The 24,052-nt window shown below is 31.2% G+C and overlaps 1 long non-coding RNA gene across 1 annotated transcript; it reads left to right on the top strand.

The window, feature by feature from the left end:
• The first annotated feature begins 19,790 nt into the window (after positions 1–19,790).
• On the top strand, positions 19,791–22,818 carry LOC109187049. The gene is made up of 5 exons (XR_002055209.1): positions 19,791–20,114; positions 21,464–21,668; positions 21,749–21,991; positions 22,299–22,363; positions 22,453–22,818. It is a non-coding gene; the product is annotated as an uncharacterized LOC109187049 (long non-coding RNA).
• The last annotated feature ends 1,234 nt before the right edge of the window (positions 22,819–24,052 follow it).

Below are 24,052 nucleotides of genomic sequence, written 5' to 3'. Positions count from 1 at the left end.
GAACCTCTTGCAGACCAATCACCAGTAGATCAAAATTCTCTGTTTCTTTCCACTAGATTTTCTATGTCCTCCATACTCACCTTCACCATAGCAGAATAAATCAATTAATAAATAAATAAATAAACAAATTGACATGATGGAATTGAAGCAAACAACAGAAGTTCCTGATTCTCGCACCAAGATCGGTCTGCATAGACCATTAATAAGGATAGAATTTGTGTATTCACTTTGGGAAGCTTTTATTTCATTGTAAACATCAGTAAAGCAGAACAACACACTATTCACTTTGGGAAGCAGTGCTGGGGATGGGGAAGAAACTGATAACCATATTTTCTGCTGCATTTTACACATTCACGCACATTAAGTACAAATCTCAGGCACATTAGACACAACACTCACGCACATTGAGTGCAAATCTCACGCACATTAATAACCGCACAACCGCACGGGAACCTTCAAAATATATATATATATATATATATATATATATATATATATATATATATATATATATATATATATATATATTCGGATTAATTAATATTTAAATCCTATATTTCCCTTTAACAAATTTTAGAATTAATTTTTACAAAAAGTATTCTGTAATTTTATATGAAAAATAAATTCAACTGTGCCCTCATTATATATATATAGACATTCGTTGTCCAATGTTTATTGGATTTGTAATTTTTAAAAAAAATATTTTGGTATTTGAAAGGTTATTATATACATATAAGAATTTTTGTTATAACATTTAGAGTAAATTATATATAATAAAACAAAATTCAAGACCACAAAATTTTTCCTCCAAAACATTTTTATATTTTTTAGTGAAGGTGAATCAAACATATTATTTTTATGAATAACTTTTTTTACAATTATTATCTTTATCTATGCTATCCTCTCTCTCTCTCTCTCTCTCTCTCTATATATATATATATATATATATATATATATATATATAACATTTAGATTAAATAAATATTTTTATTAATTACTTTATGTAAGTCTTTATTGTCCAATATTTATTGGATTTGTAATTTTTTTAGAAAATATTTTGGTATTTTAAAGGTTATTATATACATATCAGAATTTTTGTTATAACATTTTGTGTAAATAAATATTTTTATTAATTACTTTATGTAACTCTTCGTTGCCCAATGTTTATTGGATTTGTATTTTTTTTATATAAATATTTTGGTATTTGAAAGGTTATATATATATCAGAATTTTTGTTTAATTAACGAGTTAATACCCAAAATCGTCCTCGACTATAGTGGTTTTTCTCAATTTCGTCCTAAACGACTTTGGTGACCTAATATCGTTCCAGACTTTTGTGTTTCGCTCAATTTAGTCCCAGATTTTTGTATTTTTGCTCAATTTAGTCCCTAATTTGTTATTTTGTCCATTTGGTGTTAAGTAAATAGACAATTCAGTAATTTTAATATTGGCATCTCTTTACTCATAGTCATGTGAACTGCGAAATCCCCTTCTTTTTTTTTTTTTTTTTTTTTTTACGAATTACTCCTAAAACTGCGAATATAAAATTTGATTTGCAGATCCGGGAGTAATTCTGGGTGTAATTCGTACAAGAAAGAGGAATTTTGCACTTCACAAGTTGAAAGTAAAGATACATCAATATTGACATTACTGAATTGTCCCTTAATTTAACACCAATTTGACGGAATAATAAATGGAGGACTAAATTGAGCGAAACACAAAAGTCTGGGACGATATTAGGTCACCAAAGTCGTTTAGGACGAAATTGAGAAAAACCACTATAGTCGAGGACGATTTTGGGTATTAACTCTTTAATTAACCATTTAAGAGGATATTCTACCACTTCCTATACTTAAATCACTATTACAAATCATAAATACAAATGTGAATGCAAAGTGAACGAAATCTTTTGGAATCATCAATACTAACATTAAATTAAATATACACATACATAGCGCGATAAACCTGAACCCTACAAATAAGTCTTGTGGAGAAAAATGTTGGAGCCTCCGTGGAGCTGCATATGGCATGTTGGGACCGCGACCGCATTCACGAGGGGGAAGAAGACAGTCAGTTGATGATTAAGGTGCGTTGTTGCACAATAAAAAATTATGTAAATCCAATTTCATATATAGTATGTGAGTTGTGATGAGTTATGCAGTTGTATGTGAAGAAAAATGAAAATGTTGAAGAAATAAACAACCATGGGTAAGAGAAAGAAGCCAAAGGTACCATTAAATAATCTGGAGGGTTTGCTTTTGTTCTTTTTTTTTTCTTTTTTTTTTTTAAATGATTTTGAGCCTGCTTCACATATGTGAATAATGTCAAACTTCAAAACATTGTCAATGTGAATAAAAATCTCTAAAGTGAAATACAAACAATTAAACGTTAGTATGTTCATAAACGTTAAATATTAGTATTTCTAAAACATTAAATATCACTACGTTCATAATAGACTAAGAAGTATAGAAATATTAGAGAATGTTTATTTTCTCATTTTAGAGAATGATTAATCTAATATTTAAGTCATATATTTTCCCTTAACAAATGTTTGGGATAATTATAGAAAAAATATTTTCTATAATTTTGTATTTTTAAACAATTACTGTGCCCTTATTTTATATATATATATATATATATATATATATATATATATATATATATCCGGATTAAATAATATTTAAATCCTATATTTCCCTTTAACAAATGTTAGAATTAATTTTTACAAAAAGTATTCTGTAATTTTATATGAAAAATAAATTCAACTCTTCCTTCATTATATATATATATAGACATTCGTTGTCCAATGTTTATTGGATTTGTAATTTTTTTAAAAAATATTTTTGTATTTGAAAGGTTATTATATACATATAAAAATTTTTGTTATAACATTTAGAGTAAATTATATATAATAAAACAAAATTCAAGGCCACAAAATTTTTCCTCCAAAACATTTTTATATTTTTTTTTGTGAAGGTGAATCAAACATATTATTTTTATGAATAATTTTTTTTACAATTATTATCTTTATCTATGTTATCCTATATATATATATATATATATATATATATATATATATATATATATATATATAATTTAGATTAAATAAATATTTTTATTAATTACTTTATGTAAGTCTTTGTTGTCCAATATTTATTGGATTTGTAAATTTTTTAAAAAATATTTTGGTATTTGAAAGGTTATTATACATATATCAGAAGTTTTGTTATAATATTTTATGTAAATAAATATTTTTATTAATTACTTTATGTAACTCTTCGTTGCCCAATGTTTATTGGATTTGTATTTTTTTTATAAATATTTTGGTATTAGAAAGGTTATATACATATCAGAATTTTTGTTTAATTAATCGTTTAAGAGGATATTCTACCACATCCTATACTTAAATCACTATTACAAATCATAAATACAAATGTGAATGTAAAGTGAACGAAATCTTTTGAAATCCTCAATACTAACATTAAATTAAATATACACATACATAGCGCGATAAACCTGAACCCTACAAATAAGTCTTGTGGAGAAAATGTTGGAGCCTCCGTGGAGCTGCATATGGCATGTTGGGACCGCGACCGCATTCACGAGGGGGAAGAAGACAGTCGGTTGATGATTAAGGTGCGTTGTTGCACAATAAAAAATTATGTAAATCCAATTTCATATATAGTATGTGAGTTGTGATGAGTTATGCAGTTGTATGTGAAGAAAAATGAAAATGTTTAAGAAATAAACAACCATGGGTACCAGGACTATGTGGTCTAATGGTACCCGGGTTGGACTTCCATTTGGAAGATTATGAGTTCAAGCCTCAGTGGAGGCGTTATTGGTTCTTTGTGTTTCAGTAGGTTGAGAAAGTATATGAACAGATACTACAATGTAATAGAGCCAGTAAGTGCCAAAGGTACCATTAAATAATCTGGAGGGTTTGCTTTTGTTCTTTTTTTTTCTTTTTTTTTTTTTAAATGATTTTGAGCCTGCTTCACATATGTGAATAATGTCAAACTTCAAAACATTGTCAATGTGAATAAAAATCTCTAAAGTGAAATACAAACAATTAAACGTTAGTATGTTCATAAACGTTAATTATTAGTATTTCTAAAACATTAAATATCACTACGTTCATAATAGACTAAGAAGTATAGAAATATTAGAGAATGTTTATTTTCTCATTTTAGAGAATGATTAATCTAATATTTAAGTCATATATTTCCCCTTAACAAATGTTTGGGTTAATTATAGAAAAAATATTTTCTATAATTTTGTATTTTTAAACAATTACTGTGCCCTTATTTTATTTATATATATATATATATATATATATATATATATATATATATATATATATATCCGGATTAAATAATATTTAAATCCTATATTTCCCTTTAACAAATGTTAGAATTAATTTTTATAAAAAGTATTCTGTAATTTTATATGAAAAATAAATTCAACTCTTCCTTCATTATATATATATAGACATTCGTTGTCCAATGTTTATTGGATTTGTAATTTTTTTAAAAAATATTTAGGTATTTGAAAGGTTATTATATACATATAACAATTTTTGTTATAACATTTAGAGTAAATTATATATAATAAAACAAAATTCAAGGCCACAAAATTTTTCCTCCAAAACATTTTTATATTTTTTTGTGAAGGTGAATCAAACATATTATTTTTATGAATAATTTTTTTTTACAATTATTATCTTTATCTATGCTATATATATATATATATATATATATATATATATATATATATATATAATTTAGATTAAATAAATATTTTTATTAATTACTTTATGTAAGTCTTTGTTGTCCAATATTTATTGGATTTGTAAATTTTTTAGAAAATATTTTGGTATTTGAAAGGTTATTATACATATATCAGCATTTTTGTTATAATATTTTGTGTAAATAAATATTTTTATTAATTACTTTATGCAACTCTTCGTTGCCCAATGTTTATTGGATTTGTATTTTTTTTTTATAAATATTTTGGTATTAGAAAGGTTATATACATATCAGAATTTTTGTTTAATTAATCGTTTAAGAGGATATTCTACCACTTCCTATACTTAAATCACTATTACAAATCATAAATACAAATGTGAATGCAAAGTGAACGAAAACTTTTGGAATCCTCAATACTAACATTAAATTAAATATACACATACATAGGACGATAAACCTGAACCCTACAAATAAGTCTTGTGGAGAAAAATGTTGGAGCTGCCGTGGAGCTACATATGGCATGTTGGGACCGCGACCGCATTCACGAGGGGGAAGAAGATAGTTGGTTGATGATTAAGGTGCGTTGATGCACAATAAAAAATTATGTAAATCCAATTTCATATATAGTATTTAAGTTGTGATGAGTTATGCAGTTGTATGTGAAGAAAAATGAAAATGTTTGAAGAAATAAACCACCATGAGTAAGAGAAAGAAGCCAAAGGTACCATTAAATAATCTGGAGTATTTGCTTTTGTTCTTTTTTTTTTTTTAAATGATTTTGAGCCTGCTTCACATATTGAATAACGTCAGACTTCAAAACATTGTCAATTTGAATAAAAATCTCTAAAGTGAAATACAAACAATTAAACGTTAGTATGTTCATAAACGTTAAATATTAGTATTTCATAAATGATGGGCATATTTTACGCTCATATTTTAGGTACATCTTTATAATATTTTTATATTAATTATTTAATATTATCTAATAATTAGTTCTTTTTATATACATAGTGTAATCTATTCTTATACTATATATAATATATATATAATATATAATTTATAAGAGTACATACTACGTACTTAATACTATATATATATATATATAATATACAATATAATATATAATATAATATATATAATATAGAATGCATTATAGTATACATATAATGCGTACTACATTATAATTACTTTTATATATATATATATATATATATATATATATATATATATATTATAAATCTAAACTTTACAATTGATTTTTTCTTTTTTTTTGTACAGGCATGCATCATAATAACATGGCTGGAATTGTGGAAGACTCAGGCATAAGGCAAAATAATAGGAAAAATGAGTGGTAGAAAATGATTGGGAAAATATATAAATAGTTAAGGTTTTCTATTGTAAAATGTTCATTCTTCCCCTCTCGAATATTCTTTAAGGTTGTTATCAATGCCCATTCGCGGCTAATTTCTTGTTTGGTTTAGTGAATTGAAGCCCGGAGTTCATTACGCTGTAAGGTTATTTATTTATTTTTATTATATATTTTTTATGCATTTGAGTATTAAATATTCTTCTAAGTTATTTGAAATAATTGTGTCATTTAATTGCTAGGGAGGCCTACTAGTTATTTATTTGATATAATTATTTGCTATATTAGATAATGTTGTGCTACAAATTACTCTAATATTCAGTAGCAACTGGGTTAATTATTGACGGCTTAGTGATAATTGGACTCGGGTAGAATATTTTCCTAAATTATATGCAACCGCTTGTGCTTGTGTTATTTAGTTTGTCGGTTTTCCTAGTTCCTATTGCTGCTATTAAATTAAATCTATAGCGCTTGTCTTAGGTTATTTAGTAGTTAGGGGTAATTAAACCGTGTGTGCTTTAGTTACCTACAACTAAGGGAAAACGGAAATGAAATAATTTCACGACAAATATTCAACTGCATATTAATTACTTTATAAATCAATGATCAGTGTTAAACTCCGGTGGTGGATCTTTACTGACCAAGGTTTCTTATTATAAGTGTTTTAGATATATTATTTTCACTGTTTATTCGTTCGATTAAATTTCTCGTTTATTTAGTTTCTCTTTTATGTAATATTTATTCTCGATATATTCCAAACCCCCCATTATTTCCTTGAGCACAAAAGTTAAACTAGTTACTCCTCGTGGGATCGATCCTTACTCCCGCTACTACGTTTGTAAGGTTTTAATTTGGGAGCCTACGACAGCTCACCAAATTTTGGCGTCGTTGCCGGGGAGATTTTCTAGCTTATTTTGTGTTTGTTTATTTATTTAGTTATTTATTTTGTTATTTGTTTATTTGTTTTTCAATTTGTCCCAAACGAAAATAAAAATAATAATTTTCTTTTCTTTCATTACTTTTACATAATTGCAAATCAAAATATATTTTCTTTTTGTTTATGCCTATAACTCGATCTGCTAATCAAGAACTCTTGCCGTACTATCCGGAAATTGAAAGAACTGTACGCAGGTGGAGGAAACAAGCTTTGAGCAAATTGGAGTTTAGTGATCTGGCTACCGGTTCTATCAATTCTAATTTAGAAGAGGAACCCATGGCTCAAAATCGGACTTTAAAAGAGCTTGGAGCACCAAATTTAGATCACCAACCTTTATGCATCACTTTCCCTGCTCTGGATGCTAATGTCCAATTTGAATTAAAATCTGGATTAATTCATCTTCTGCCTTCTTTTCATGGACTTGCAGGTGAAGACCCTCACAAGCACTTGAAGGAATTCCATGTGGTGTGTTCACGTATGAAACCCACAGGGGTTACTGAAGAACAAATCAAGTTGAGAGCCTTCCCATTTTCTTTGAAAGATTCAGCGAAGGATTGGCTATATTATTTACCTTCCGGAAGCATCACCACATGGAATAACTTAAAGACACTATTCCTTGAAAAATATTTCCCAGCTTCAAGGGCGGCCAACATTAGAAAGGAAATCTATGGTATTAGGCAAAACAATGGAGAGTCATTATATGAATATTGGGAGCGTTTCAAAATGCTTTGTGCAAGCTGCCCACACCATCAAATTAGTGAGCAATTACTCATTCAGTACTTTTATGAAGGACTTTTTCCAATAGATAGAAGCATGATTGATGCTGCAAGCGGTGGTGCTTTAGTTGACAAGACACCAGACGCTGCAAGAACTCTAATTGCGAACATGGCTGCAAATTCTCAACAGTTTGGCAATAAAATAGTCCAACCGTCTAAGCATGTGAATGAGGTAAATATTTCTGCTCTTGAACAACAAATTTCTGGTTTAACTACTCTTGTCCGTCAATTAGCAGTAGGCAATATGCAAACTGTAAAAGCATGTGGAATTTGCTCGGTAGTTGGGCATCAAACTGATGCCTGCCCAACTCTTCAAGAAGAACCTATTGAACAAGTTAACATGGCTGGAGGTTTTCCTGGACAACCTCAAGGTAAGTATGATCCGTTCTCCAATACATATAATCCTGGATGGAGGGATCACCCAAACCTTAGCTATGGGAACTCACAAGGGAACCAGTTTGTTCAGAATCGTTCTAATTTTCAACAGTATAGACAACCATTTCCTTCAAGACAACAACCGACCCAAAACTTTAGCTCAAGTACGAATCTAGAAGATATTGTTAAATCTCTTGCTACTAACACTTTGCAGTTTCAACAAGAAACACAACTATTCCAACAAGAGACAAGGGCTAGTATTCAAGAAACAAAGGCTAGTATTCAAAACTTAGAAAGGCAAGTGGGCCAACTAGCAACTACGGTAAGTCGGTTGGAAGCACAGAGTTCTGGCAAATTACCCTCTCAAACGATCGTTAATCCTAAAGAGAATGTAAGTGCAATTAATGTTAAAAGTATGTCGCTGAAAAAGAATGTTGCTTCAAATAAGGAAATAAGTGCAGGAATCATTGCCAACAATAAAGAGAAGTCCCAAGGTAAGCTTTCTTCTTTTTCTGATTATGAACCAGTACCCCCATTTCCTCAAGCTCTTTTAGAACCAATAAGAGGAAACTCAAATAATGATCTGTATGAGACCTTTCGTGAATGTGATGCTAATAAACCACTTTTAGATTCTATGGAAAAAGTACCTCGCTATGCAAATTTTCTAAAAGAGGTACGCACTATGAAAAAGAAACGAAATAATGAAAGAATTGAGGAAGTGAAAGTGCAAGAGAATGTCTCTATGGCTAGTCAAAGCAATCTTCCTGAAAAGTGCAAAGACCTAGGTATGCTTACTATTCCATGCATGATAAGTGGGGTGAAATTTGAAAATACTATGTTAGATTTAGGAGCTTCTATTAATGTCATGCCATATTCTGTTTATGCTTCTTTAAATCTTGGACCCCTGAATAAATCTAGTATAATAATTCAATTGGCTGATGGATCTACTACATATCCTAGGGGTGTGATTGAGGATTTGATTGTTGAAGTTGATAACTTGGTTTTTCCTGCTGATTTTTATGTGCTTGATATGGAAAATAATAATCATATTTTGTTAGGAAGGCCATTCTTAAAAACTGCGAAAACTAAAATTGATATTCATAGTGGTATGCTTACTATGGAGTCTAATGGTAAACTTGTGACTTTTAATATTCATGATACCATGAAATCTCCTAGTGATGATAATTTTGCAATTTTTGTTGATTCTTTGAAACTTGTTAACTTTGATGAAATTGCGTCTAATGAAAGCAAAGAAGAAAATAATAATAAATCATCTTTGAGTACTAGTCTGCATGAAGGGATTGTTTCTTTGAATACTCATAATCATCGAAGGTACTCAGAAAGACGATGAAAATTTAAAGAAATATCATAAGTCGAGCCAAAGACGATAAACAAAGGCGCTGCTTGGGAGGCAACCTAAGGTGTGTTTGTTCCATTTTTTTTCTTTTATTCCATATTCTCATTCAATAACCTTTCTTCTGTGCATTTTTATTCAACATTGGGGACAATGTTGATAATAAGTGTGGGGGAGGGAATTTAGTTTTATTATTTGTTTGCTTATGTTTAAATAAAAAAAGTTTTATTATTTGTTTTCTTATTTCAGAATTTTCAAAAATATTTTACTACTATTTTATGCAAAATAAGTATTATTTTGAAAAAAATTATTATATTTTTTTCCTTTCTTGAAATTCATAATGTGATTGAATAATTAGTTTGGCAAATTGTGATTAGTTTGTTAGCATTTCTTGTTTGATATATAGTGGCTATATTAAGTAAGCAATAAACCTGTGAGTGTTTTGAGCCATTGACCGACACTTCGGTCTTATTTTCTTTCTATTGTGCGATTTCTTCCATAATTTTGTTTCTCTAGAACTTGCCTTGATTCTCTTTTAAAGCTAATTAGACCATGCATGATTCAAGTGTGATTAAGGCCATTATTTGACTTTGAGCCTCACTAGCCAAATAACCGGTTTGTCCTATGATTTATTTCCCTTTGTTAACCACTTTGAGCTTTATGGCCATTCCTTTCTTTATTTTGGACCACATTACAAGCCTTTTATATCTAAAATAATGCCTTCACCCAGCTGAATAACTAGTGGAGCAAATTTTGGATTATTTTTGTAATCTACGTGAGGTTGGGAAGGATAAGTATGGGGGAGATCACTTACTCTTATTAATATGATTGAGAGTGAGGTGAGCTGTATCTTCGTTGCCAATATGTCGTTGGTCTTCTATGGAAAAAAAAAAAAAAAAAAAAAAAAAAAGAGGAAGCAGTTCACGATTCAAAAAAAAAAAAAAAAAAAAAAAACATGAAAAATTGAAAAAAAAATGAAATGGAAAAATGAAGAATATACGTTTGAAAAAGAAGAATATTGCTGAAAATTTATGAGAAAATGAAAAAGAATCAGCAATTGATTTTGAGTTGAAGTTACTTCTAAATAAATGAAGTAAGGGGAAATTCTGGTAATACTGAGGAAGCATTCTGTACCTCAATGGGATGTGTTTTTTGATTGGAAATTGGGGGTGTTGGATTACTTGTATTTATTTGTTCCTCTAGTTTGAAGCTTTTGTTTAAGCTAATTTCCTAAAAATTCCCTACCTTAACCCTAGTCCCATTACAACCTGTGAAAAGTCCTTATGATTTGTGTCATGCATGACTCTTGTAGTGGTGATTGAGAAGATATGCAAGCCTATGGTAGATCAATTTTATAGGAATGAACTTGAGTGAAATTTATACCCATCAAACACTTGAGTGATGAGTGATATTCCTGTGAGGGCTTACTTATTTAGTTTTTTCCATTTTCAAACAGGGTGCTAACTTATTAAATTGCAGAGTGCTTCATATTGTTGTTCATGATATGTTATGAGTTTTGAGAATTTCATTTCTATTTACTTCGCAAATAATATTTTTGCTTGGGGACAAGCAAACGTTTTAATGTGGGGGAATTTGATGGGCATATTTTACGCTCATATTTTAGGTACATCTTTATAATATTTTTATATTAATTATTTAATATTATCTAATAATTAGTTCTTTTTATATACATAGTATAATCTATTCTTATACTATATATAATATATATAATATATAATTTATAAGAGTACATACTACGTACTTAATACTATATATATATATATAATATACAATATAATATATAATATAATATATATAATATAGAATGCATTATAGTATACATATAATGCGTACTACATTATAATTACTTTTATATATATATATATATATATATATATATATATATATTATAAATCTAAACTTTACAATTGATTTTTTCTTTTTTTTGTACAGGCATGCATCATAATAACATGGCTGGAATTGTGGAAGACTCAGGCATAAGGCAAAATAATAGGAAAAATGAGTGGTAGAAAATGATTGGGAAAATATATAAATAGTTAAGGTTTTCTATTGTAAAATGTTCATTCTTCCCCTCTCGAATATTCTTTAAGGTTGTTATCAATGCCCATTCGCGGCTAATTTCTTGTTTGGTTTAGTGAATTGAAGCCCGGAGTTCATTACGCTGTAAGGTTATTTATTTATTTTTATTATATATTTTTTATGCATTTGAGTATTAAATATTCTTCTAAGTTATTTGAAATAATTGTGTCATTTAATTGCTAGGGAGGCCTACTAGTTATTTATTTGATATAATTATTTGCTATATTAGATAATGTTGTGCTACAAATTACTCTAATATTCAGTAGCAACTGGGTTAATTATTGACGGCTTAGTGATAATTGGACTCGGGTAGAATATTTTCCTAAATTATATGCAACCGCTTGTGCTTGTGTTATTTAGTTTGTCGGTTTTCCTAGTTCCTATTGCTGCTATTAAATTAAATCTATAGCGCTTGTCTTAGGTTATTTAGTAGTTAGGGGTAATTAAACCGCGTGTGCTTTAGTTACCTACAACTAAGGGAAAACGGAAATGAAATAATTTCACGACAAATATTCAACTGCATATTAATTACTTTATAAATCAATGATCAGTGTTAAACTCCGGTGGTGGATCTTTACTGACCAAGGTTTCTTATTATAAGTGTTTTCGATATATTATTTTCACTGTTTATTCGTTCGATTAAATTTCTCATTTATTTAATTTCTCTTTTATGTAATATTTATCCTCGATATATTCCAAACCCCCCATTATTTCCTTGAGCACAAAAGTTAAACTAGTTACTCCTCGTGGGATCGATCCTGACTCCCGCTACTACGTTTGTAAGGTTTTAATTTGGGAGCCTACAACAGCTCACCAATAAACATTATATTAGTATGTTCATAATAGACTAAGAAGTATAGAAATATTAGAGAATGTTTATTTTCCTCATTTTAGAGAATGATTAATCTAATATTTAAGTCATATATTTTCCCTTAACAAATGTTTGGATTAATTATAGAAAAAATATTTTCTATAATTTTGTAGTTTTAAAAAATTACTGTGCCCTTATTATATATATATATATATATATATGTGTGTGTGTGTGTGTGTGTGTGTGTGTGTGTGTGTGTGTGTGTGTGTGTGTGTGTGTGTGTGGATTAAATAATATTTAAATCCTATATTTCCCTTTAACAAATGTTAGAATTAATTTTTACAAAAAGTATTCTGTAATTTTATATGAAAAATAAATTCAACTGTGCCTTCATTATATATATAGACATTCGTTGTCCAATGTTTATTGGATTTGTAATTTTTTAAAAAAATATTTTGGTATTTGAAAGGTTATTATATACATATAAGAATTTTTGTTATAACATTTAGAGTAAATTATATATAATAAAACAAAATTCAAGGCCACAAAATTTTTCCTCCAAAATATTTTTATATTTTTTTGTGAGGGTGAATCAAACATATTATTTTTATGAATAATTTTTTTTACAATTATTATCTTTATCTATGCTATCCTATATATATATATATATATATATATATATATATATATATATATATAGGGTCCGGATCAGGTGAGGACCTGAGGACTAATCTAGACCATTAAATCAGAATGATGTATGATTGAGATTAAAAGAAACAAATCACACGGTTTAAGAAAACAAATCCCTTTAAAATATTAAAATATATAAATTTAGGGTAAATCAGTCTTATTAAAAGATGTGCATTCCTATACAAAATGTTGTGCATTCCTATACTGAGTGTTGTGCATCAATAACTTCATTGCTGTGCATTCAAACCCCGCCAAAAAATCATACAGTGAACATCCAATGTTCTACGATGCATTGAACTATGTGCTATAATGCAGAACTCCCTGGCCTATAGTGCACAACTTACAACACTAGGTTGCACAATCAGCACACACGAATGGACAATCGTACTACCCAGGCATTTATACATATACACGACAATCCAAATATAGACAATATTATACTCAAAAGAACAAGCGAAAAAAATAAAAAATACTGATTAGTTTGCATGGGCGAACACTCAATCAATGATGAAGAAATCGCGGCTCCAAATTGCAACGGTGATGATCCAAGAAAATAGGAAACCAATTTGGCCAAGGATTATACATGCGTTCACACTTAAAAAAAATAGAAAAAGACACTATTATCCCACTTTAACAAAAAAGATCAATCCATGTCATCTCAAGAACTCAAATCTGGACCATCCAAATAAAAAAAACAAACGCACAAGATTAGTCCTCGCGTCCTCACATAAGATTAGGTCCTCACCTGATTCGGATTCTATATATATATATATAAATATATATATATATATATATATATATATAATTTAGATTAAATAAATATTTTTATTAATTACTTTATGTAAGTCTTTGTTGTCCAATATTTATTGGATTTGTAAATTTTTTAGAAAATATTTTGGTATTTGAAAGGTTATTATATACATATCAGAATTTTTCTTATAATATTTTGTGTAAATAAATATTTTTATTAATTACTTTAGGTAACTCTTCGTTGCCCAATGTTTATTGGATTTGTATTTTTTTTTTATAAATATTTTGGTATTTGAAAGGTTATATACATATCAGAATTTTTGTTTAATTAACCGTTTAAGAGGATATTCTACCACTTCCTATACTTAAATCACTATTACAAATCATAAATACAAATGTGAATGCAAAGTGAACGAAAACTTTTGGAATCCTCAATACTAACATTAAATTAAATATACACATACATAGCGCGATAAACCTGAACCCTACAATAAGTCTTGTGGAGAAAAATGTTGGAGCTGTCGTGTAGCTGCATATGGCATAATGGCATATTGGGACCGCGACCGCATTCACGAGGGGGAAGAAGACAGTTGGTTGATGATTAAGGTGCGTTGATGCACAATAAAAAATTATGTAAATCCAATTTCATATATAGTATTTAAGTTGTGATGAGTTATGCAGTTGTATGTGAAGAAAAATGAAAATGTTGAAGAAATAAACCACCATGGGTAAGAGAAAGAAGCCAAAGGTACCATTAAATAATCTGGAGTATTTGCTTTTGTTCTTTTTTTTTTTTTTTTTTTTTTTTTTTTTTAAATGATTTTGAGCCTGCTTCACATATGTGAATAACGTTAGACTTCAAAACATTGTCAATGTGAATAAAAATATCTAAAGTGAAATACAAACAATTAAACGTTAGTATGTTCATAAAGGTTAAATATTAGTATTTCATAAACATTAAATATTAGTATGTTCATAATAGACTAAGAAGTATAGAAATATTAGAGAATTTTTATTTTCCTCATTTTAGAGAATGATTAATCTAATATTTAAGTCATATATTTCCCCTTAACAAATGTTTGGATTAATTATAGAAAAAATATTTTCTATAATTTTGTATTTTTAAAAAGTTACTGTGCCCTTATTATATATATATATATATATATATATATATATATATATATATATATATCCGGATTAATTAATATTTAAATTCTATATTTCCCTTTAACCAATGTTAGAAGTAATTTTTGCAAAAAGTATTCTGTAATTTTATATGAAAAATAAATTCAACTGTGCCCTTATTATATATATATATAGACAGACGGAACCGGGTTAATCAAATATTTTGAAAGTAATATATTCGAATATAATTTTGTATGTGAAAAAAAATTCAACTGCGTTAAGAAATCTGAAAAATTAGATTAAATGGGAAATCACCTATAGCAAATTTTATATTTATATAAGTTATAATTCATGTAATTATTCGATCCATTTTTTTAGTTTTATGGTTATAAAATATTTAAAATTTCTTAGTTTTATATTGAGTTAATACCCAAAATCGTCTTAGACTATAGTGGTTTTTCTCAATTTTGTCCTAAACGACTTTGGTGACTTAATGTAGTCCCAGAGTTTTGTGTTTTTACTCAATTTCGTCCCAGACTTTTGTGTTTTTGCTCAATTTAGTCTCCCATTTGTTATTCCGTCCATTTGTTGTTAAATAAATAGACAATTCATTAATTTTAATATTGGCATCTCTTTATTCATAGACATGTGAAGTGCGAAATCCCTTTTTTTTTTTTACGAATTACTCCCAGAATCACTTCTAAAGCTGCGAATATAAAATTTGATTCGTAGGTCTGAGAGTAACTCTGGGTGTAATTCGTGTAAGAAAGAGAGATTTCTCACTTCGCAGGTTGAAAGTAAAGAGAGGTCAATATTGATATTATTGAATTGTCCCTTTATTTAACACCAATTTGACGGAATAAAAAACGGAGGACTAAATTGAGCGAAACACAAAAGTCTGGGACTATATTAGGTCATCAAAGTCGTTTAGGACAAAATTGAGAAAAACCACTATAGTCAAGGACAATTTTGGGTATTAACTCGTTTTATATTTATACAAGTTCAAAATTTTTTAGTTTTAAGTTATAATTTATTAAATTATTCCATCTGATAATTTTTTAGTTAACAGATAGCCGAAGGAGCGTGGAATGCCGTAGAAAGAAGAAAACGTAGAGAGATTTTCGGCAAGCGTATTTGAGTGAGAAGCTGCGCAATAATAATGGATTAGGGTTAGGAATTTGCAGATTTGAGAAGTGTACAGTAATGGGTCTAGGGTTTGTTATTTGGGTTTTGTTTTGTTTTTTATGCGTAAATTATGCCGTGCAACCGTGTGCACCATGCATGGTGCACACGGTTGCAAAAATGGCGTCGTTTTGATTAAAAATGCGCGTCCGACTTAAAAAAAATCAGTTTCGATTGTTGTTAACGGCGTTATGTTGTGCATAATTTGAACTATATATCCAGAATTAATGAACTATATATCCAGAATGAATGAAATATATATCCAGAATGAATGAACTAAATATCCAGAATGAATGAACTATGTAGTTTAAATTATGCACAGCATAACGTCGTTAACGACAATCGAAACTAATTTTTTTTTAAGGCGGACGTCAAAACGATGTTGTTTTTGCAACATGGTGCACACGGTTGCACAGTATAACGCTCCGTTTTTTTGGTTTTGGACCGATTTTTGCAATATGAATAAAGACTTTGATTTTAAGATATGTACTCACTTTTATTAAAAAAAAAAAAAAAAAAAAAAAAAAAAAAAAAAAAAAAAAAAAAAAGAGATATGTACTAACTTTTTAATAATTTGTAATTTTGATTAATATTTTAATAATTGTTTTTAATAATTTGTAATTTGATTTGTAATTTTGATTAGTTTTATTTATTATTACTAATTTAACTTTTTATAGTCAAATTGATATGAGACCATAACATTTATACTTAAATTTTTCATACCGTGCATCACGGGTAAAATACTATTGTATGTATATACATATAGAATACGAATACTTACCTACGTACGTAGAAACGGAGCCGGCAACCCTCACCGCTCTCTCTCTCTCGGCTTTCCCTTCAACCTCACCATGAACCTCTTTCCCCTCCGTCTCTCTTCTCTCTCGGCCAAACAATGGAGTCCGACAAAGCAACATCAACCACCATCAACAAGCAAGGCAGCGACGGCGGCGACGGAACTCCGAAAAGAACAACATTAAGATACGGCGGCGTCGCCCTCCTCCTCCGATGACGACGTGGCTACAACAGCATCGACGAGCAACCCTTCGGCAGTAGCGTAAACGACGTCCGGCAGTAGGGAGGGTGACAGAACCGGCGATCGCGTGTTGGTGTTGAAGGTAAGCCACGAATTCATGTTGATATAACCATTTAATAATTAGGTTGAGTATTGGTCACAAGAAGCAGCGCTAATCCAAGTGGTAAGGAAGTAAGTTATGGTTAGTTTGGCTTGGGTTTGAACCTTACCCTAAGCATATCTAGATTACCTAGGTTTATAACCTTTTAGTTATCGATGAATGTTGATTAGTTGATTATTGTTAATTAGGGATAATTAAACTATGTTGATTAATTAGCTTATTTGGGTAAGGATACGTTTAGCGCTAGGAGAAATTTAGGGTTCGAACCAACCCTTAGGGTTTAATTATTCTATTAGTTCGATTATTTAGTGAAAGCCCAATTTGATTCACAGGTTTCATTGACGGTGTTTTAGATTGCTAAGCGAATGAGGTAACCTATGTCTTAACAAAACCTATTTTCCTTGCTATATCTTATTTATTGGCTCCTTTGATAATCGTATGTGTAATTCTGTGATTGAGTCTTGATAGAGCCTTGCTTAGGGTTTATATTGTGTTTATTTGATAATCTTGATGTTCTTGTTATTGTGATTGATTATATGTATAATCTTGTATTTTAATTCTGTCTAGAGCCCTAGGGGTAGAGCCTTGCTTAGGGTTTATATTGTGTTTATTTGATAATCTTGATGTTCTTGTTATTGTGATTGATTATATGTATGATCTTGTATTTTAATTCTGTCTAGAGCCCTAGGGTTTATATCGTGAATTTCGTATTATGATGTTCTTGGTATAGTTGGGTGGGATTGTGCATGATCGGGTGTTGACTCTAGCCTAGGACTTGTATTTAGGACTTTGCATATAGATTCCTTGATATTCTTGTGGTTCCGGATGCTCTTGAACCGTTATATGATTAATGTTGAGTCTTGGCATGTTTAGGAATCGTGTTAGAACGTATTCGGTGTGATTCTTGATTTAATCCCGTTAATTGAATACGTGGTGTTGTCGTTATGTGTTTGAAATTGCCTGGACATGGTTTCAGGTTCCATGAGAGATCCCGGGATCGAAAGTTGCCTGTGAGTCAGTGGGGGGTAGGTGGGGGCATGGGTGCCCGCTAAGAAACTTGGCTTCTTCCCCAAGCCAAGAAAGACCTCACCCAATCTTGCAAAGATTCATCCCAAGATCCCACATTTCTATCTTCCAAGCTTAGGAAAGGGTAAGATCTAAAGTTGTTTAGTGTTTTTTATTAGCTTTAAGGTGTCTTTATCTAAGTTTGGTGTTTTCTTGTGGTTTGGCTTGTGAAAGAAAGTTGTGAGGAAGAAGAGCTTTCAATTAGGGCTTAGGAGGGTTGGAAGGAAGAAAGTTTTAGTCTACAAAGGTAACCCATGCTATACAAAACCTATTTCCTACTTGCTATTAATGATTCTTGACTTCTATTGATGATTCTTGGTGTAAATGTGAGATTTGATGCATGATCTTGTGATAATGCATGTTTAGAGCTTGTATATAGGTTTCTTGAATGTTATTCTTTGATCTATTCTTGGGTTCAAGTCATTTCCTTGTTGTAGTGAGATTTAGGGTGTTTTGGACTTGAACTTGACCTTGGAGATGAATTTCCCCGAAGGAAATTAATTGTTGCACAGGTGTTCCCCGCGGGTGGAACGGCGGGCGGATGTCCACCCGCGGGTGGAAGATTGTACTTGGCAGGAGGTTCCATGGGTCTGAGTCCATTGTTGTTGTTGAGTATTGTTTCATGTCTATCATTGAAAGCTCTTGATTGATGTCTATGATGTGATCTTGTACATTTGATTGTACCCTTTGTTGATGCTTGATTGGGCTAATGATGTGCCTCAATCCTCTTGATAATGACTATGTGTATCTATGAATGAGATTGGTGGTATTATTATTTGAGCTTTGCTCACGAGATCGATGGTAATATTGTGTTATTTAATGGTACCCTCGTGTACTGAGATATCAGTGGTAATACTATGAGATTGGTGGGGGACGACGGTCCCAGGCGAAATAAGGTTGGACTCAGAAGCACAGGGTGGCACTAGGAGGAAAGAGTTGGAACTGAAATAAGGCCGGGGGTAGCCATAAGGTTGGAACAGGGCATAAGGTTAAACTTGTCATTATGTGATTGTTGTGTTTATTGCTTATGAGTATGTCTATCGAGAACTCTACCATTAAGATGCACTAGTACAAAATTGAACATAGAAGATTGACTATAGACCACCATTGTTTAAAGAATGGTTGCCTAATCTTAGCCCATAAATTCGCGATGACAATTTTATAAATAAGTGATCAATAATCTGTCACCGTTATTAGCTATAATGATTGCCCATTATATTTTTTATTTATTTTAAAAAAAATGATTTATAATAGACAACCTTTTTATAGAAATGATTGCTTTAAAATAGCATTTGTTTTATAATAGGCAACCATTTCTAAAAAAATGATTGCCTAATATTAACCCTATATCTAATATGATATAGATAGAAATCTCTCCCACGTACAGTAGATCTATAAGCTTCCTTCACGCACAAATCGTCTCACCGGCTTCAACAATTCAGATCTTCGAACCACCGGCTTCAACACTCCCACCCATCGCATAGCTACCACCGGCTTCACGTCGCACCCCAGCCACCACCGTTCACAGCCACCGCGACAAAGCACGCCACCAACGTCGCACACCACCAACTGTCGTCGCACACCCACCACCGCGACGCCGACGCTACAACCGCCACCACGCCGTCGATCTGCACCCCTCCCTTGCCCTGCGACGATGGTGGCCTCCCTGTGACGACGCCACCGCTGCCGGCTCCATCAGGTAGGGTTTTTTATTTTTATTTTTTTTATAAAAAAATAATAATATCTTAATGTTTTATTATTATTTTAGATAAAATGTGATATTTCATGATTTTTAAAATTTTTATTTCGAATTAATATTAATTTGTAATTAAATTTAATTTTTATATATTGTTATATGTTAAAAAATATGAATTTTTATGAGTATAATGCTTATTATTGTTCTTGAGCTATGGGAGATCCAAAAAAATGAGTTAAATGTGAATATGTGATTATGTATGTGCAAATTTGATTATGTATATGCAAATTTAGATGATAACACATCACAACCATTCTATTAAATGCATACTACACACACATATAGGGTCAACTTGATTAATCTTATTCTACACACACATTTAGGGTCAACTTGATTAATCTTATTCTACACACACATTAATTACAAAAATAGCATTAATCTAACTAGTATTGATATATAAATGCATAAAAAAGTAGTGTATGTAGTACTAGCCCTGCCAAAAAGAAATTGATTATTAGTACTATCATCTGTGTTATAGATTCCAGTTAACTCAATAAACTACAGTCTCCTACTCAAAGTTTGACCCTCTTTAGGCTTATGGAATAATTTAGAAATCCAAAGATCAGAAATCAAATTTGATACTTCAGGGATTAGGTAGTTGTGTTTTTAACTTTTTTTATCATTGTCAGACTCGGATATTCAAGATGATCCTTGTTTTTGGTTGAGTTATTTTATGGAGTATCATTTGCACATTTTTTGTTTATGTACTTGCAAACTCATTATTTCTCTTAAGAGACTTACTGAAGTAAACTTTTCAATGTGGGCAAATATTTTTCAAGCATGTGCTTGTCATATTCTTTTTCAACTTGTTGTGACTGCCCTTTAACTATATTTGAAGTGCACTAGTGAGGGGAAATTGCATTCATATATGTTGCTCTGCCCCATTTGTCTTTGCACTTGTTACTTTTTGGTAGAAGCAACATATGCATACACATAGGTTTGCAAATGCTTTTTCTTGCTGTAGCCACTTCTAATTATTGCTTGATAAATTGCAATATATGTGTCCACATAGCCACAGTGTCTTGGCAAGTAGTCAAGCACATGCACAAAGAGGATTCAGAAAGATGAGAATCATGATATGAATTCATTACCTTGTATCAGTTTCAAATTCTATTCCCCATGTCATAACTTGGATAAAACTTCAGACCTTCAGTGCATATGCATTCATGCATGCACACACAATGACACAAATACAAGAGAAGACATGTATGCTTATGATATTTGACTTCAAAAACATACTATTTTAGTGTGGAAACTTTTGTCTGCCTGGCTGATTAAGAGTGTCAGTGCAGGGTACAAACTTCAAAGAGTGGCAACTGGTGGTGAATGAAATTGTCCGATTCACAAAGGTGGATTTTACCTCATTGGTTGTTAGGCCTTTGCGGTATTGTGCTATGTTTGCTTCATATCCATTGTCGACCTTATGTGGCCCGCTTCCATGCTAAGAAGGTCCTGAAGTTTCAAGATGCAGTGCTAACTAGCTATCATAAAAATGAGGTACTAATAAATGCTTTTGCTTCTCTGGTGTCACTAGGTTTAAAATTTGTTTTTATAAGCTTGCCTTTGTTTCATTTCAGGTCAAGTTTGCAGAACTAACTTTAGATACTTTTAGAATGCTCCAATGCTTGGAATAGGAACCCAGTGGTTCTTTCTATCAGAAGATGGCCATTGAACCACAAGATAATGGGGCACTGGCTGACCATTCCTTGACATCTGGACTGATTAATATAAATTTGGCTGCTGACATGACGGATCCAGATCTTCCTTCAAATCCTAAAAAAGCCACGCTTTATCGCCCTTCAGTTGCACAATTGATAGCAGTGAGTACTGAAGTTTTTGCCTTTATATTTTGTTATTCGTACAATCTTGCTCAAGTTCTTCGTTGATTTCTAGGAAAGTAGTGGTTCTGATCAACGAATGAGAACAACTGATTTTGCATGTCAGGACAGTTTGAATTGTAGATTGAGTCTCTTGCTTTCTGTGTGCTTCTGTAAATACCATCATATGAAATAAGGTCAATCTGCTTTACAACTGATGTACATTTGTTTTAGCACCAAAATACATCTAAAATCCTTTTGGTGTATACCTAGTCATATTCATCTTTGCTTGGTTACTCATATGCTGCAGGTCATTGCCACAATATGTGGAGCTTCCTCCAGAAAGTGTGATCTTATTATACGTCTCTACATCAGGTTACCATTCTTTTACTATTTTTTTTTTCACAGCCAACGATGCATGTTGTGACCATGGCAGGAAACTCATACATGCGCTCTGCTTTTAGGGAGTTCTGGTCAGAGTAGTCCAACACAGATGGAGAACTCTATACGTTCAAGAAAATCTTCGAAGCCCACTGCTCATTCTCATACTTCTCATGAACAGAATAGGTCTCTGCATGAAAACCATATCAGTTGCAATAGAGATTCAAATCGCTATTTTGAGAACTATTTGTGGTTTGGTCCTAGCAGAAATGGAGGTACCAGAGTGGATGAACCCTTTTTCTGTTTGTGGTTCTTAATTTTGGTAATCTCATTTGATGGTTTACCTCCTTGTAGACAAAATTCATTTGTTTTAATGATATTATTGTATTAAAGTATGAGGATTTTAAGTATTATTGTGTTTTGATGATAGTATTTGCATTGTGTTAAAAGTATTGTGTTTAGTTTGATGATAGTGTTGTTGATAGATAAATTGTATTGTGGAGTACTATTGAAATGGATTTTAAGCTATAACAGGTACAAGAATTATAAAAAAAAAATAGAGCTTTTAATTAAAATAAATTAAATATATAAAAAAACAAAAAATAAGTCATCCGCGACCATTCCTAGATTAAAATGGTCGCAGATGACTGATTAATAAAAATATAAAAAAAGAAAACGCGACCGTTTCTAAGATCAAACGGCTGCGTATTACCTTAGAATTTAAAAAAAAAAAAAATACAATACGCGACCATTAGAGGTCAAGAATTGTCGCGTATTACCGACAATGCGCGACCATTTCAAAATGGTCGCGTAAAGTCCATGGTTTTCCGCGAGCCTCGCATAGGCAACCATTGTACACTGGTCGCGTAATGTCTTTTACAATGGTTGCGTATGTGCAGTTTTGTACTAGTGATGGTAGGTTGTGGTCCTTGTTGAGTATGCTGATTGTGGTTCTCGATGAGTATGTTGATTGTGGTCCTGGTTGACTTGTGTATTGTGGTCGTTGGTCTTTGTTGAGAGTGTGGTGTTGTGTCCCTTGATGTTCCCTTCCCTTGGCTTTGAAATGATATATATTGTATTCCCTTGTCTCAAATGACTTTGCTTATATCTATATTCTATCTTACTTAACGCGTATTGGTGGGTTACCACCATCTCTCGCTGACGGGTGTTATCCATATGTTTTTCAGGTTATGATTAGCTTGGAGAGTGCGCTAGTGGATCTAGTTAGCGTAGTCTTGCCTTCCCTTTTGATTAGATTGTTGGCCTGTGTGCCTTAGACTGCTGATATGTTATGATGTTTCTATTAGACTTAGCCTGTGCACCCGTAGATTTTTGGGTGTGGCATAGCACCTTCCCGATTAAGAGTTTTGCTTCTGCTCGTTTATGATTAATGCTTAGATTGTTTATCTCTTATTTAAGCTTTTAAATATTGGTAAAATCGAGGGTGTTACACATTAGCCGGGCGACCGATCTCACTAGACGAACAGAACCTGTTCGTTTTTAGGGGCCTTGGTCTGGAATTCCGGGCCATGGCCTCCTCTCTTACCGCCGCAGGTATTCCCGTCTCCATCCCCCAGATGTCCGACTTTTTACAGGCACAAGAATTCATCCACGCCGAGTATTTCCCGGCTGGATCGGATGGTGGTTTTGGCGCTGCTCCATCGGCGCTGTATACAGACCGTG

Source organism: Ipomoea nil, unplaced genomic scaffold (genome assembly GCF_001879475.1).
Source record: "Ipomoea nil cultivar Tokyo-kokei standard unplaced genomic scaffold, Asagao_1.1 scaffold1416, whole genome shotgun sequence".
NCBI lineage: Eukaryota > Viridiplantae > Streptophyta > Magnoliopsida > Solanales > Convolvulaceae > Ipomoea > Ipomoea nil.
Note: the sequence above shows the minus strand (reverse complement) of the source record. Positions and strands in the feature narration are given on the sequence as shown.